Genomic DNA, 11993 nt, shown 5'->3' on the forward strand with positions numbered 1-11993 from the left:
TCTCATTTTTCTTGTAGGCTTTTTACATTGCTTGAAAAATCTCACTCGGGGTAAGGCAAAACTCTTTATGAGTGACCCCCTTGAGATTGATTGTGTCTAGATATTGAGTGTCTAGGGCTTTCATATACAACTCTCTTAGGCACGGACCTAATACATTGCTTTCTTATTTGCACCTTTATCCCTCATACCTCATAATCATGATTTCATGATTTTTGCCCTTCCCATGAGAGTGGTAGTTGATCATGCCCACCTATGTTTCTCTTTTGATTGCCACTATCCTAGGTAGCCATCTCTCCCACAATATTTGAGGCATCCTAAGTACCATTTCTCTAGAGAGACCTCAATCTATGCTTCTTATATTTCTACCACTATAGTAGAGCTAAGACCGCATGTATCTATGAAGTAATCCACTAGGCGCATTCTTTAGCTTTAGTATCTTTCCATTATTTGAGAGATAGTTCTAGGCCTACAACTTAGAATAAATGGTTTAATGATGAGTGTCAAGGGTCACGAGCTCACCTATAAAGGGAAGGTGGTTCTGGGGGCCATTACTCAAACATAATCAAATGGCAAATTTCCATAGCATAATAAGATAATTCAAACTACGATTTGGCTACATGGTCATATCTCATGAATAATACAACCGCTTTAAAATAACAAAAAGTTATATGGTGGAATCTCATGAATATAGTATAAAATAATTTGAGTATACATCTCATGGAAAAAATCAAATCATTGTAGGATATGATTTGGCCATATGTCCACATAGCTTGGTAAAATGATACATTTTCAAGCAGTATTTGACCATATGGACAATATATAGAGGAAGAGTCTATATTATAATTGTGGCATGAAATTTGTGTCAAAGCTAGGATTTTGTCATGTTCAGGTGTGTCACCTGGAGGTCCATGCCCTTGTTTGTGGGCTGGCCACCCTACAAACGAGATTTGCTATTTTTAGGAATTTTTCAGAACATGTATGGTATTTTTCCCAGCCATTTAGCTATTTATTTACAAGTCGTCACCTAGTTTTGGAGATCGTCATGCTATTTATGGACATCTTCATGTTGGCCTACCAGACCCTATGCCACCTATAAATACCGAGCTTCATTCTTCATTTTCAATTACCGAGTCATTTTGTTGAGTAGAGCCTTACACATAGGTTTCCCTCATGAGACATCTCTCTTGTATCGTCAATCTTGATTAAGCAATCTTGACATCTTCATTCCTTCTCTCTCTCATTGGTATTGTTGTTGTGTGTGATCATTTAATTTCCATGGCCATCTTTGACATGGCATCTGAGCAAAGTGCTCAACAATCTTGAGTGATTTAGCGCTCCGAAAACACCTCCAAGGGCATTTGCGCTTTTGTGCAAGGGTTACCCCAACAAAAGACCATCAACATAAGCTTTGCAATTATTAAGTAGAACAAGGAAAAGAACATCTATGTTTTTTTCAACCATGGGTTTTTGTTGAGTAGCCTTTAGGCTTCTAGTAGCGCCAGTCCAAGGGGATCTAACAAAGCTTTGTATGGGCTTAAGCAAGCTCCCAAATCTTGGAATGAGAAGATTGATGCATTCTTCAAGCATATAGGTTTTTATGGTTCTGTTGCAAACACAAATCTATATATTCAATGAGAAAATGGCCTTTTGACGTCACTGTTCTCTACAAGGATGACCTTTATCATTACAGATGGTAATCTAGACCACATCCGGATAGTGAAATCAACATTGAAGGCGGCATTTGATGAAGGTGTTGTGCAGGAGCGTGCAAGCGTGGAGTGCGGTGGAGGTGAAGAGAAGAAGAAGATGAGACGTAGATGTAGTGAACTCGCTCACAATAGTGAGGTAGGGTTTGAGTCCTTATTGTTTTGTATAGTATGAATGGTTAGTATTAGTGTCCGGCCACCCACTTACTTTAGGCTAGCACATTTGGCTTTACCACCCCAACAACCTCCCACTTAAAGGCCAATGTGCCTTTAAGTATGGGGTGTAAAATATACAAGTATGTACAATCATACTAGAAAACCTATCTAACACATTGCCCATAAGTGCTCGACAGTGTGCAAACCGTTGAGAAGCTAGACCTTTGGTAAGAAGATATGAAAGGTTGTCATCTGTGTGTACCTTCACAAGCTTGATATGCTTGTCCTTAAGCACATCCCGAATGAAGTGGTACTTTACATCTATATGCTTTGTCTTCACATGAAACACTAGATTCTTTGCAAACATGATAGCACTCCGACTATTATAGTGTAATGTAGGCACCTCAATAGAAATTCCCAAGTCTCCCACTAGTCGAGCAAACCATATAGCTTCCTTGCAAGCCTCTGATGTTGCAATATAGTCAACCTTGGTGGTTGACATGGATGTGCAATTCTGCAAACAAGATTGCCAAGAAACAACACCTCCAGTAAAAATGAAGACATAGCCTCAAGTAGACCTCCTTTTATCCATATCCCTTGAATAATCAGCATTTGTGTACCGAAGTACACACGATTCTTTTCTTCCAAAACAAATGCACAACTCCTTTGTGCCATTGAAATACCTCATGACATCTTTCATTGCCTCCCAATGTTTCTTGCCAAGATTTGACATGTAACTACTTACTACTCCCACTGCAAAAGCAATATCTGGTCATGCACATATCATTGCATACATCAAGCTACCAACTATAGAAGAGTATGACACCTTTGCCATTTCAGCCTTTTTTGCATCAGATTTGGGACAATCATTTAGGCATAGTTTCACATATGGAGGCAACGGAGTACTCAATGCCTTCCTCCTCTCCATATTGAAACGTTTGAGCACTTTCTCAATGTACTCTGTTTGAGATAAGTAAAGTAGCTTCTTATCTCTATCTCACATTATGTGCATGCCTAAAATATGATTAGCATCACCCAAATCTTTCAAGTCAAATCTATTAGTCAACTTTGATTTCAAGGCAACTGGCTCTTTGATGTTCTTTCCAGCAAGTAACATGTCATCCACATAAAGGATCAAAATCAGCAAGCTACCATCCTTAGCTTGCTTAGTATAGAGGCAATGATCAATGCCAATTCTTTATTTAACCTTGAGAGAGCATAAATGAATGGAACTTATGATACCATTCCCTTGGTGCCTGTTTATGACCATAAAGGCTTTTCTTGAGCTTACAATTTGCCCTTCTCAACAAACCCTTTGGATTGTTGCATATATATGTCCTCATGAAGATCACCATGTAAGAATACATTCTTAACATCCATCTAGACAAGTTCCATGTTCTCTTTGGTAGCCAATACAAGAACACAATGCAAAGTGGTCATCTTAACAATAGGGGAGAAAATCTCTTTAAAGTCTACACCTTGTTGTTGCCTAAATCTCTTTGCAACAATTTTTGCTTTATACTTTGGTTTGCCATCATTGGCTGCGACCTTCAGTTTATAAACCTATTTGCATGGCAAAGCTCTTTTACCATTAGGCAAAGGTATCGACTCCCAAGTGGAATTCTTATGGAAGGAGTCCATTTTTTATTGCATAGTGCTCTCCCATTTCAGCTTGTTGTCTTTCAACATAGCTTCTACATAACAGGAGGGCTCCTCACAATCTGTCAACATGACATAATCTAGAGATGGAGGATATCTATCAAGAGGTCTATGTGCTCTAGTGGACCTCCTGAAAACAGATTGAGCCTCAATAGCTTGTGGCTCCACTCTATCTTCTTGAATAATGGGAGCATTCTATCCTTGTCCATCTTCTTGAATAACGGGAGCATTCTGACCAAAGTTCGTCTTGCTAGAGTCTTGATAGAGGCATCAAAAACCTCTATCTCCGCACCAGAGAGGAAATGCCGCCAGACAATCAATTGTGGGGCAACCTGAGCAGTACCCTGTGTTGATGGCGCACCAGCCATAGCAGAGGATGCAGGAAGAGCAGAACATGAAGCCATGTGTGGACTACAGGGAACTTTTGTGCAGAAGTCGGGGAAGAGCCGAGGAGAAAACCCGAACTTGTTCACACACACACACACACACACACACACGGACAAGAAATGAAGAGAACTCCTGAGAAGAAGAAGTTGAGGAGAAGATGCCGGATAAGTTGAAGTGGCTTAGAATCGCTAAAAAGGCTTACACACGATGTGCAAGGGGGCACTGATGCTGAAGAGTAGCAAGATAGGGATTGAGCTACTGGGAGGCTATCAAGCAAAATCGAACTGCGGGAATAAGGCCCGCTGGTTGCGAGATTGCACACAAGTTGTGCTTGTGCTGCTGAGAGGGTAGGAGAGGCGAGGTTTCTAAGGGGGCGGCAAGGCAGCAGCTCTAGAATCCCCCTATGCAACATCCCACTGACTGCGGAGAGTATGTAGCAATTCTGACCAAATGATACACAGAGTATTCTTTGGGGAGGAAGGGTCGTGACTAAGAACATGCATGCATCAAGCCTTCCAAATAAACCACAATGTGATAGAAGCAATAGTGGCAAAAATAGGCTCTCTACTTTGCTCAGCAGCATCGTGAACTGATCTTGGTAGCTTGGAGAGTGATTTGCCAAAGTATGTCCCAACTCCCAATAAATAAACAGGGTCCTCCAGCTCCCCCTAAAAAAGGAGATGTGGGCCAGCAAACTGCAAAAGCCAGGAGATCGCACCCCATGTGACAAAGCCTCGACAAATACCAATATGAGAGAGAAATAAGCAAATCGCTCTCCAGATCGGCTGCACCTGAGAACATGTCCAAAGGTAGTGTCTATGTGACTCTAACAAGTAAGCAATGCAATGGATACATGTAGGATCATGTCCCATTTGTGCTAACCAAGTCCGAATAGCCAAACCAGCATGAGCTACCATCCAGATGAAGTACGAAATCCTATGACTAACCCCTGGCGACTAGATGTGTCTCCAAAATCTCCTATGAATGCATGTGAGTCCAGTATGTAGCCATGAGCACAATCTTGTGGGCTGCCTGCAATCCTGTCTGAGAAATATGGCTCTGCTAATCGGCACAGAGTACTCAAAAAAGAAAACAACAGGATTTGAATCAACTACTGCTGGCCATAGCCACTCTCCAGGATCCCAGGATAAGCAGGAGAGTGGACGCCCCTCCCAAATCCACAATGTCCACAAGGCAAGATCATGTAACTCAATCTCTAGATCCACTGTGTGTACTCTGACTTTCGAACCAACAATGCAGATGCAATGCCAAGTCCAAGAGGTCAGAGGGAAAGTAGAATCAACATGGCATAGCCTCCAATCAGGAAGAACCACAAAGAAAGTATCACCATGACGGGCACAAGATGGCGCAAATAATGGCATTTTAAAGAAAGCCCACCATCCTTCCAAGAAGCCCTGACCATCGATTTGAGGATCTGTGACAGCCTCAACTCAATGCTGTGGTATGGCAGCATCAATCTTCTGTATATGAGGAACAATACCTCGGTCAATAGAGAAAGTGGTGCCCATCAAGTCTACATCCAGGAATCTAGCAGCCAGCCAAGTCTATGAAGATGCTACAGGGCCCTTGGCTCAAGCTGCCCAATCAATGTGAGTATGCACACCTAGTTGACAACCCTTTGCATCCAAGACCCTAGGGTTCCATAGGAGGGGTTGGTGCTCAATCTCCTCTGTAAGGACTGGTAAACGATGAATAATTGTCCGTACGCAAACAATGCTAGACACCTAGGATGGAATGCAAGAAGTAAGATCTAGGAAGTGTAAGAGCTACATCACAAAAAATGAATATGTAAGAAGTGTCCCAGTCACCACCCCTTGAAGGTGTCCAGTTCAAAGAGAGGGCTAGGGAGAGAGGAGGAGAGAGAAGATTGTAGAAGGGAGAGGAGTGAAGAAGAGAGAGAAAGAGAGTGATGAGGAGAGAGAAATACTAGAAATGGAGCGAGACAGACTGGAAAGAGAAAGAGAGATGGTTGGAAGCCATGAAAGGACAAGAGAAGCTAGAGAGAGAGGAAGGACAATATGTATTATTGTGTAAAAATTGATTACATGTACATGTGTCCTTTCCCCTTTATATGCCCCTAATTTAGTTCTTTACATTCCATCCCCACTTAGAAATTTTTGTCCTCAAAAACAAAATAGGGCTTATTACAAATTGCCAAGTGGTGGAAAGGGGCAGGGTACTCTGCATGGACTAAAATAAAATGGCCTAATCTACAAAGATTCACAAAATAAGTGCAACTAGAGGGTTGAGAATCAAATACAAAGCATTGACAACCATTGGGAAATATGAAAATGAAATCTTGGACCAAAATGTTGCCATTAAGAGCTCCTCCTAGATGAAGACTCTGTGATGTCCATTGCAGACCTTATTGTACTAAATCTGTAATAACTTTGGATTGGCTGATGCAAATCAGACATGCTATAGCTCCAGACGAAGCTCTCATTAAGTGCTATCAACCCATACGACTCACAGATCCCTGTCATTAATTCATCATTAAATCTAGTCCAAAATAGAGATCTGTTCTGTAGTGAAGCAAAGCCCACTAGCTAGCAGGATAGCTGTCTCAAAATTCTTGAAGATAAGGACATCATTCCTAAAGTAATAATGGTCCATGTAGAGAGTTAAGTCCAGCCCTTAACCTCTCGGATCAAAAGGAAAGGTAATATCCCATCCATACATCATGATCACCAAATTAGAGATATCATCACTCATTAAATAATATGCATGTATGAATGAATCCACAAAAACATAAGCAATCGAAGCAAATAGAAGCCCATGGTCATGGTCTTCAGCAACTGAATCAAAGAGAAGCCCATGGTCATAGACTTCAGCAACTGAATCTTAATAGGCTCCAACTGTAAACTCTTTATTTTCCTCTGGATCATCATCAAAATTGTCTTCAGCATGATTGTTTGTATCCTCTTCATCTGAATATTCAAGTACCATAAGTATCCTTTCATTCTTTACTTTGCAGATGTCTTGATGATTAGAATGCATCAGTTCAACACATCTATAGCATAACCCTTGAGCATGCAACTCTATGATCTAATCACTAGTTAATTGCCGAGCTTTATGGGTTTTAGACCCAATGTTGCCCATATCATCACTATATAGATTAGCAATAGAATAACCATTCTGCTATCCATGGTACTCATGAGAAGCATATGGCTGAGAAGTACATGAGTGCTGCTCATGGCCATATTGTTGTCCATAGAGGCATCGGTGTCCATGAGAGAGTAATTGGCTATACTCATTGCTATACATATTTAACAATGATTCTAATAAATCTTGTTGAACATTTGCATCGACCATGGCAATCGATGTAACCAGTATATACTTGTCATATCCATGTACTAAACCCTCCTGCAAAACAGCATTACCATAAAGATTGATGAGAGCTTCCAAGACGCATGGCTATACCAAACTGATCCACATGAGATGTCAAATGTTTGACAAGTGCTCATTCTATCCGAAAGGCATCTATTACTTCAACTGCCATCATGGTTGCATCAAACTCTATAAGTGCATATGCCAACATATCAATCATGTCAAGCATGTGAGCAACTAACATGCTGAATTCCAATGCTCTTATGATGCTCATAATATTGCTACTGGATGTCACTTGCCTCCTATAAGACACTACAGAGTTAACATTTCCTTGCTGAAAATCATAATTACAAATGCTACCATGACCATCCTTATCTAATGAATGACCCACAATATCCATTCTTGATGGAGATTGACTCAATAATGTATGTCTTTTCCAAGATCCCTTAGAATGCGCACATTGCTCAAGAAGTGTTGCTGTGCTCCAGCGGTATTGCTGCTTATAAGCTCCAACATTTCCAAGCAAGGAACTACCTGCTTCATAGCTGACTTGCTGCTGAAAAGCTTGGCCATAATGAGATTTATCCATCCTATTATCAATATTATTTAAGCTATAAGCTATGATTATTGGATTCACCCGCATTCATTAAGAATGGTGCCAAATGTAGATCATGCCACTCTAGCTTTGAAAAGCAATCGCAATCGACCTCTCAACCACGACTAAGTATGGCGACTTTGGTTTTGAAATCTGAGTGGTCAACACATCGTAGTAAAAAGCTCTAAAGATAGCACAAACTGTCTAGTCACCTCATAGTAACAGTTTGATTGTTCAGCTAAATGTGTTGTAATGCATGTTTGACTAAAAAACTTCTGCTTTAATGGATGCTATAATCCCACTTCATTTCTGGTATTGCAATTCAAATGCAAGCCAATCTACCCATCCTTCATCTTAAAGAGTATCCCACATGTAGAGTTAGATGTTGTCAATGTTGTAGAGGTTACTACCAAAGAGCCTTCTTAGCAAGAAGCTATTGCTAGAAGTTCTATGCTGCTGTTACAGCAGATCATGATTGTATCAAGCACAAAGAATTGGAGAACATAAAGTCTTTAGAACAGCTTTGTGGGCCTGACATTGTGTGACTACTTAGCTACTGCAAGGTTGATGATCTTCAAATGTCGCAGTAGATATGGACCCTTTGAATTCTCAATTGCGGGGTTGATGATGAGAAATTGGTTACTGAGAATTGGTTCTCTCAAAAACTCCTCCAAAAGTACATCAGCTACTGTAACGTGTCCACATGTTCGCTTGTAGGACACGTCTTAGCAGCCCATCAAGAAGAGGGTCTAGAAAGCTTTGCCCAGTACTCCCATGGAATATTACAGGGTTTGCGATCTAGGTCCTTCCGAGTCTACCACATAGCGGAAGTATTCTAGCCATTCCTACTTAGGACCGACCTGAATCAGGGATTCCTTTAGTGGTCAAATTTCTAGAGAGTGACTAGTGTCGAGCCCCCGGCGAACTACTTTACGCAGAAATGTTAGGGTCGAAGCGGATTCATGTTGCACTTGGTTCAAGGAGAATGGAAAACGAGAGGGAATGCAAAGCTCGACCTCTCTACCCATAAGGCATAGCCCCATTCCGTTCCCCTAAAACAACATAAATCGGAATTCTAGTAACCTAGACTCTAGGTTAATGCCCTTGCTATTCATTTCATTTAAGAAAAGTTCCCGGCCAACCAAGACCACTCATGCGTAGGACGGACCCATGGCCACATCTGCCGCACTTTCCTCAAGGTTGCTTTAGTTATCTAATTACCTACCACATTTAGTTGGACACGCATAAAATAGCTTCCTTAATTAGCCAATTAGACACTGGTTCCTTTACGTAATCTTAGCATTGACATAGAAAAGCAGTGTCAACCAAGTTCCTTTTCAACAGTTAATCTTATTTATCTTTGGAAAACATCATATAATCCAGCCTGTAGGCTAATCCATAATCCGCCTGAAGGCAATCCATAATTTGCCCGAAGGCTATCTAGCAATCCATAGGGATTACTAATCCAAGATTCCGCCCATAGACTAGTATGCGGGACTCGAGATCCAATCCCAAGTCACGTTGGCCTCTTGTGCAGGGCCCGGAAGGCAAGGGATTTACGGCCAGAGCCCCCTTGGCACCCAAGTGTCCTCTTGCTCCAAGTAGCGCCCAACGAAAAGACTCTCACGATGGGTTCGGTCCACGTTCCCGGCACGGCTAACAGCCCCCTTGGTTAGGGTCAGACAAACAATAGAGGGTAACTGATGCTGTCTCTCCCTTCAGCCTTCAACCTGAAGCATTAGTTATCTTTCCATCTTTAGTTCCTTGAGCAAATAATGCAAACAGTGCTTCTAAACTGTTACAAACACAATCAATCCAGTGATCGTTTAATTGGCCAATTGCTAAGGAGTGAATCCTCTTCTCCAAATGCATCCATCATTTGATCCAGGATCAATTGCGACTTGGCAAGATCCCCAAGTTTGTTTACCTCTTTTGTCCTTGGGTTAGGGTCATACCCTGTCAACCCAAATTAACCATTACCTTAGGTTTCTTAAGTTAAGTCAGTGATTCCTGGCGACCATGTTGCTCTAACTTGATTGATCCTTTGCTTACTAAGCAAAACATAACTTCCCTTAACTTGGCAAATCAGCCCAAGAAAGGTGATGTAACAAGATGTCTACTCATCCTCTTGCAAGTTAGACTTGTGCTAGAACCTGCCAACCTCATTCCAAGGAATGGCAAATCTATCTTGTGATTAAACCACAAGGCCATGCGGTGTTACAACTTGTTGCACAAGTGTCACACCTAACTCATGGGATCATTTCACCCATCAATGGCGTTTCTTGGTCAAGAGATGGGTTTAGTCAAGATGTAGGGTTTGGGGTGTCTTCTTATCCAACCCAACCGGTCCTAGGGTTTCCAAACTCAATCCGAGTTTTAACATTAGGTCAATTGATCCTTAGGGTAGAAACCCTAGATCTTTGTTTGTATGGCCGTCCAATTGACCCAAACATTCCGTGAATTTTAAACATGCCCAATGTGGAATTAACTTTCAAGAACCTGGGTTTGTGGATCCGTGGGGATGTCCATGTGTAAACTTGGGCTTCCACGTGTGTGCCTTGCGACTTGGACTTTGGAGCCATCATAGACGTAGAGTGTTTGGACTCTGGGTTTGCTTTCGCCCTTACGTGATCTGCGGATTCCCTCCAAGCTGGGTAAACAGCCTCAAGATCTACCCTCTCTCCCCCGTGCGCAGGAAAATCCTTCACCAAAACGTGGTTTTTTTTTTCTTTAAAACCCGGGGAGGCTATATAGGAACGGGGCTTATGGGAGCCCACCCTTAGAAGCTTCTAAAGAAGCTTATAAGAGCTTATGTTTGCCAAAACGTGACGGGGGAATTGATTGGGAAGAAGGGTGATGACGTCGATTGAAGGAGGTGAGGATGAAGATGATGATGACAGTGTCGAGGGCGGCAGCCTGGCGCAAGGCGGCGATGGCGGGTGACGGTCGGCGTCGATTTGGAGCAGCCATTAATCTCCACGCTTCCCTCTTTCTGATCCTCCCCTTGTGCCCACGCTAAGGGGTGTTTTTATAGTGCTAAGGGGGGGGGGGGGGGGAGAGAGAGAGAGACTCCACACACGTGGAGCCCTCATGCTTCTCCCTTCTCCACATGCACTCCACCTCTACACATCCCTCTCCCACTCCCTCCCCTCCACGTGGAGCCCTCATGCTTCTCCCTTCTCCCCATGTACTCCACCTCTACACATCCCTCTCCCACTCCCTCCCCTCCAGCCATGCATCGGCTGGGGGAAGGGATAATGAGTAAAAAAATTTGCCTAAATTCTCACCATTTTCAATTTCCCCTTTTTCCCTAGAAGGGAGTTCTCACGCAGTTTTGCAGTTTTTATCCCCGGCCCTAATTGCACCTCACGGATGGGGATTTTTATCGTGCGTGCAGGGTAACCACTTAGCCACTGTCATTAGTCGACGCGGAAGATGACTTTGCACAGCTTTTATGCAGGCATGCGGTGGGTCAAGTTAAATAATATTTTTGAGCGGAAATATTACAGCTGCTAACTGTCACTTGCTCTCTCTAGGTGTATAGTCTATAGGACTCCATAGTCAATCTGCAATAACAATAATGATTCAGAATCTATCAAATTTCTTTGAATCCAACATTGATCTTGCAAGTATAAGGGCATCATCATCTAGTGTGGAAGAATTGTTTCTGTGTCTTCTTTGGTTATGCTAAGTTGTTGTCTTCTTCAGTTATGCTACCACCATGAACATGTGCTCCAAATGCTGCCGAGAGGTTATCCAGCAAGGTAACAGCTCTCCTCAATCATGCATCATTTTATACAAAAGGGGCAACATGGTCTACCTTCACTCTCTCAATGGTGAAGTTGGCACAAAAACAACAGGTGAAGAAAATGAAGACTCATTCATATCATTCTTTGCAACAAGCTATCTCAGCACGTTATATCTCACAACAATGGATGCCTTCAACCCTGATAGATGAGCACCCTACAAAAGCTGATATTACTATTGTTAAATTGCCAGCAGACCTGTACCTGGAGAAGAAGCACTTTTCTTCTATCACCAGATATCCCTTTTGTTGCTTGCAACTTCATCTGCAATTAGTGCTGGCTTGTAGTCTGATGTCACTGTAGGGTTCTATATATGGAGAATGACTCTGCTTCTGC

At 42.2% G+C, this 11993-nt stretch overlaps 1 pseudogene; it reads right to left on the minus strand.

The window, feature by feature from the left end:
* Positions 1–4273: 4273 nt before the first annotated feature.
* On the minus strand, positions 4274–4825 carry LOC148016933 (uncharacterized; annotated as a pseudogene).
* Positions 4826–11993: the final 7168 nt, after the last annotated feature.

Source organism: Lygodium microphyllum, chromosome 22 (genome assembly GCF_053477565.2).
Source record: "Lygodium microphyllum isolate KBCC chromosome 22, Lygodium_microphyllum_v1.1.10, whole genome shotgun sequence".
NCBI classification, from domain to species: Eukaryota; Viridiplantae; Streptophyta; class Polypodiopsida; order Schizaeales; family Lygodiaceae; genus Lygodium; species Lygodium microphyllum.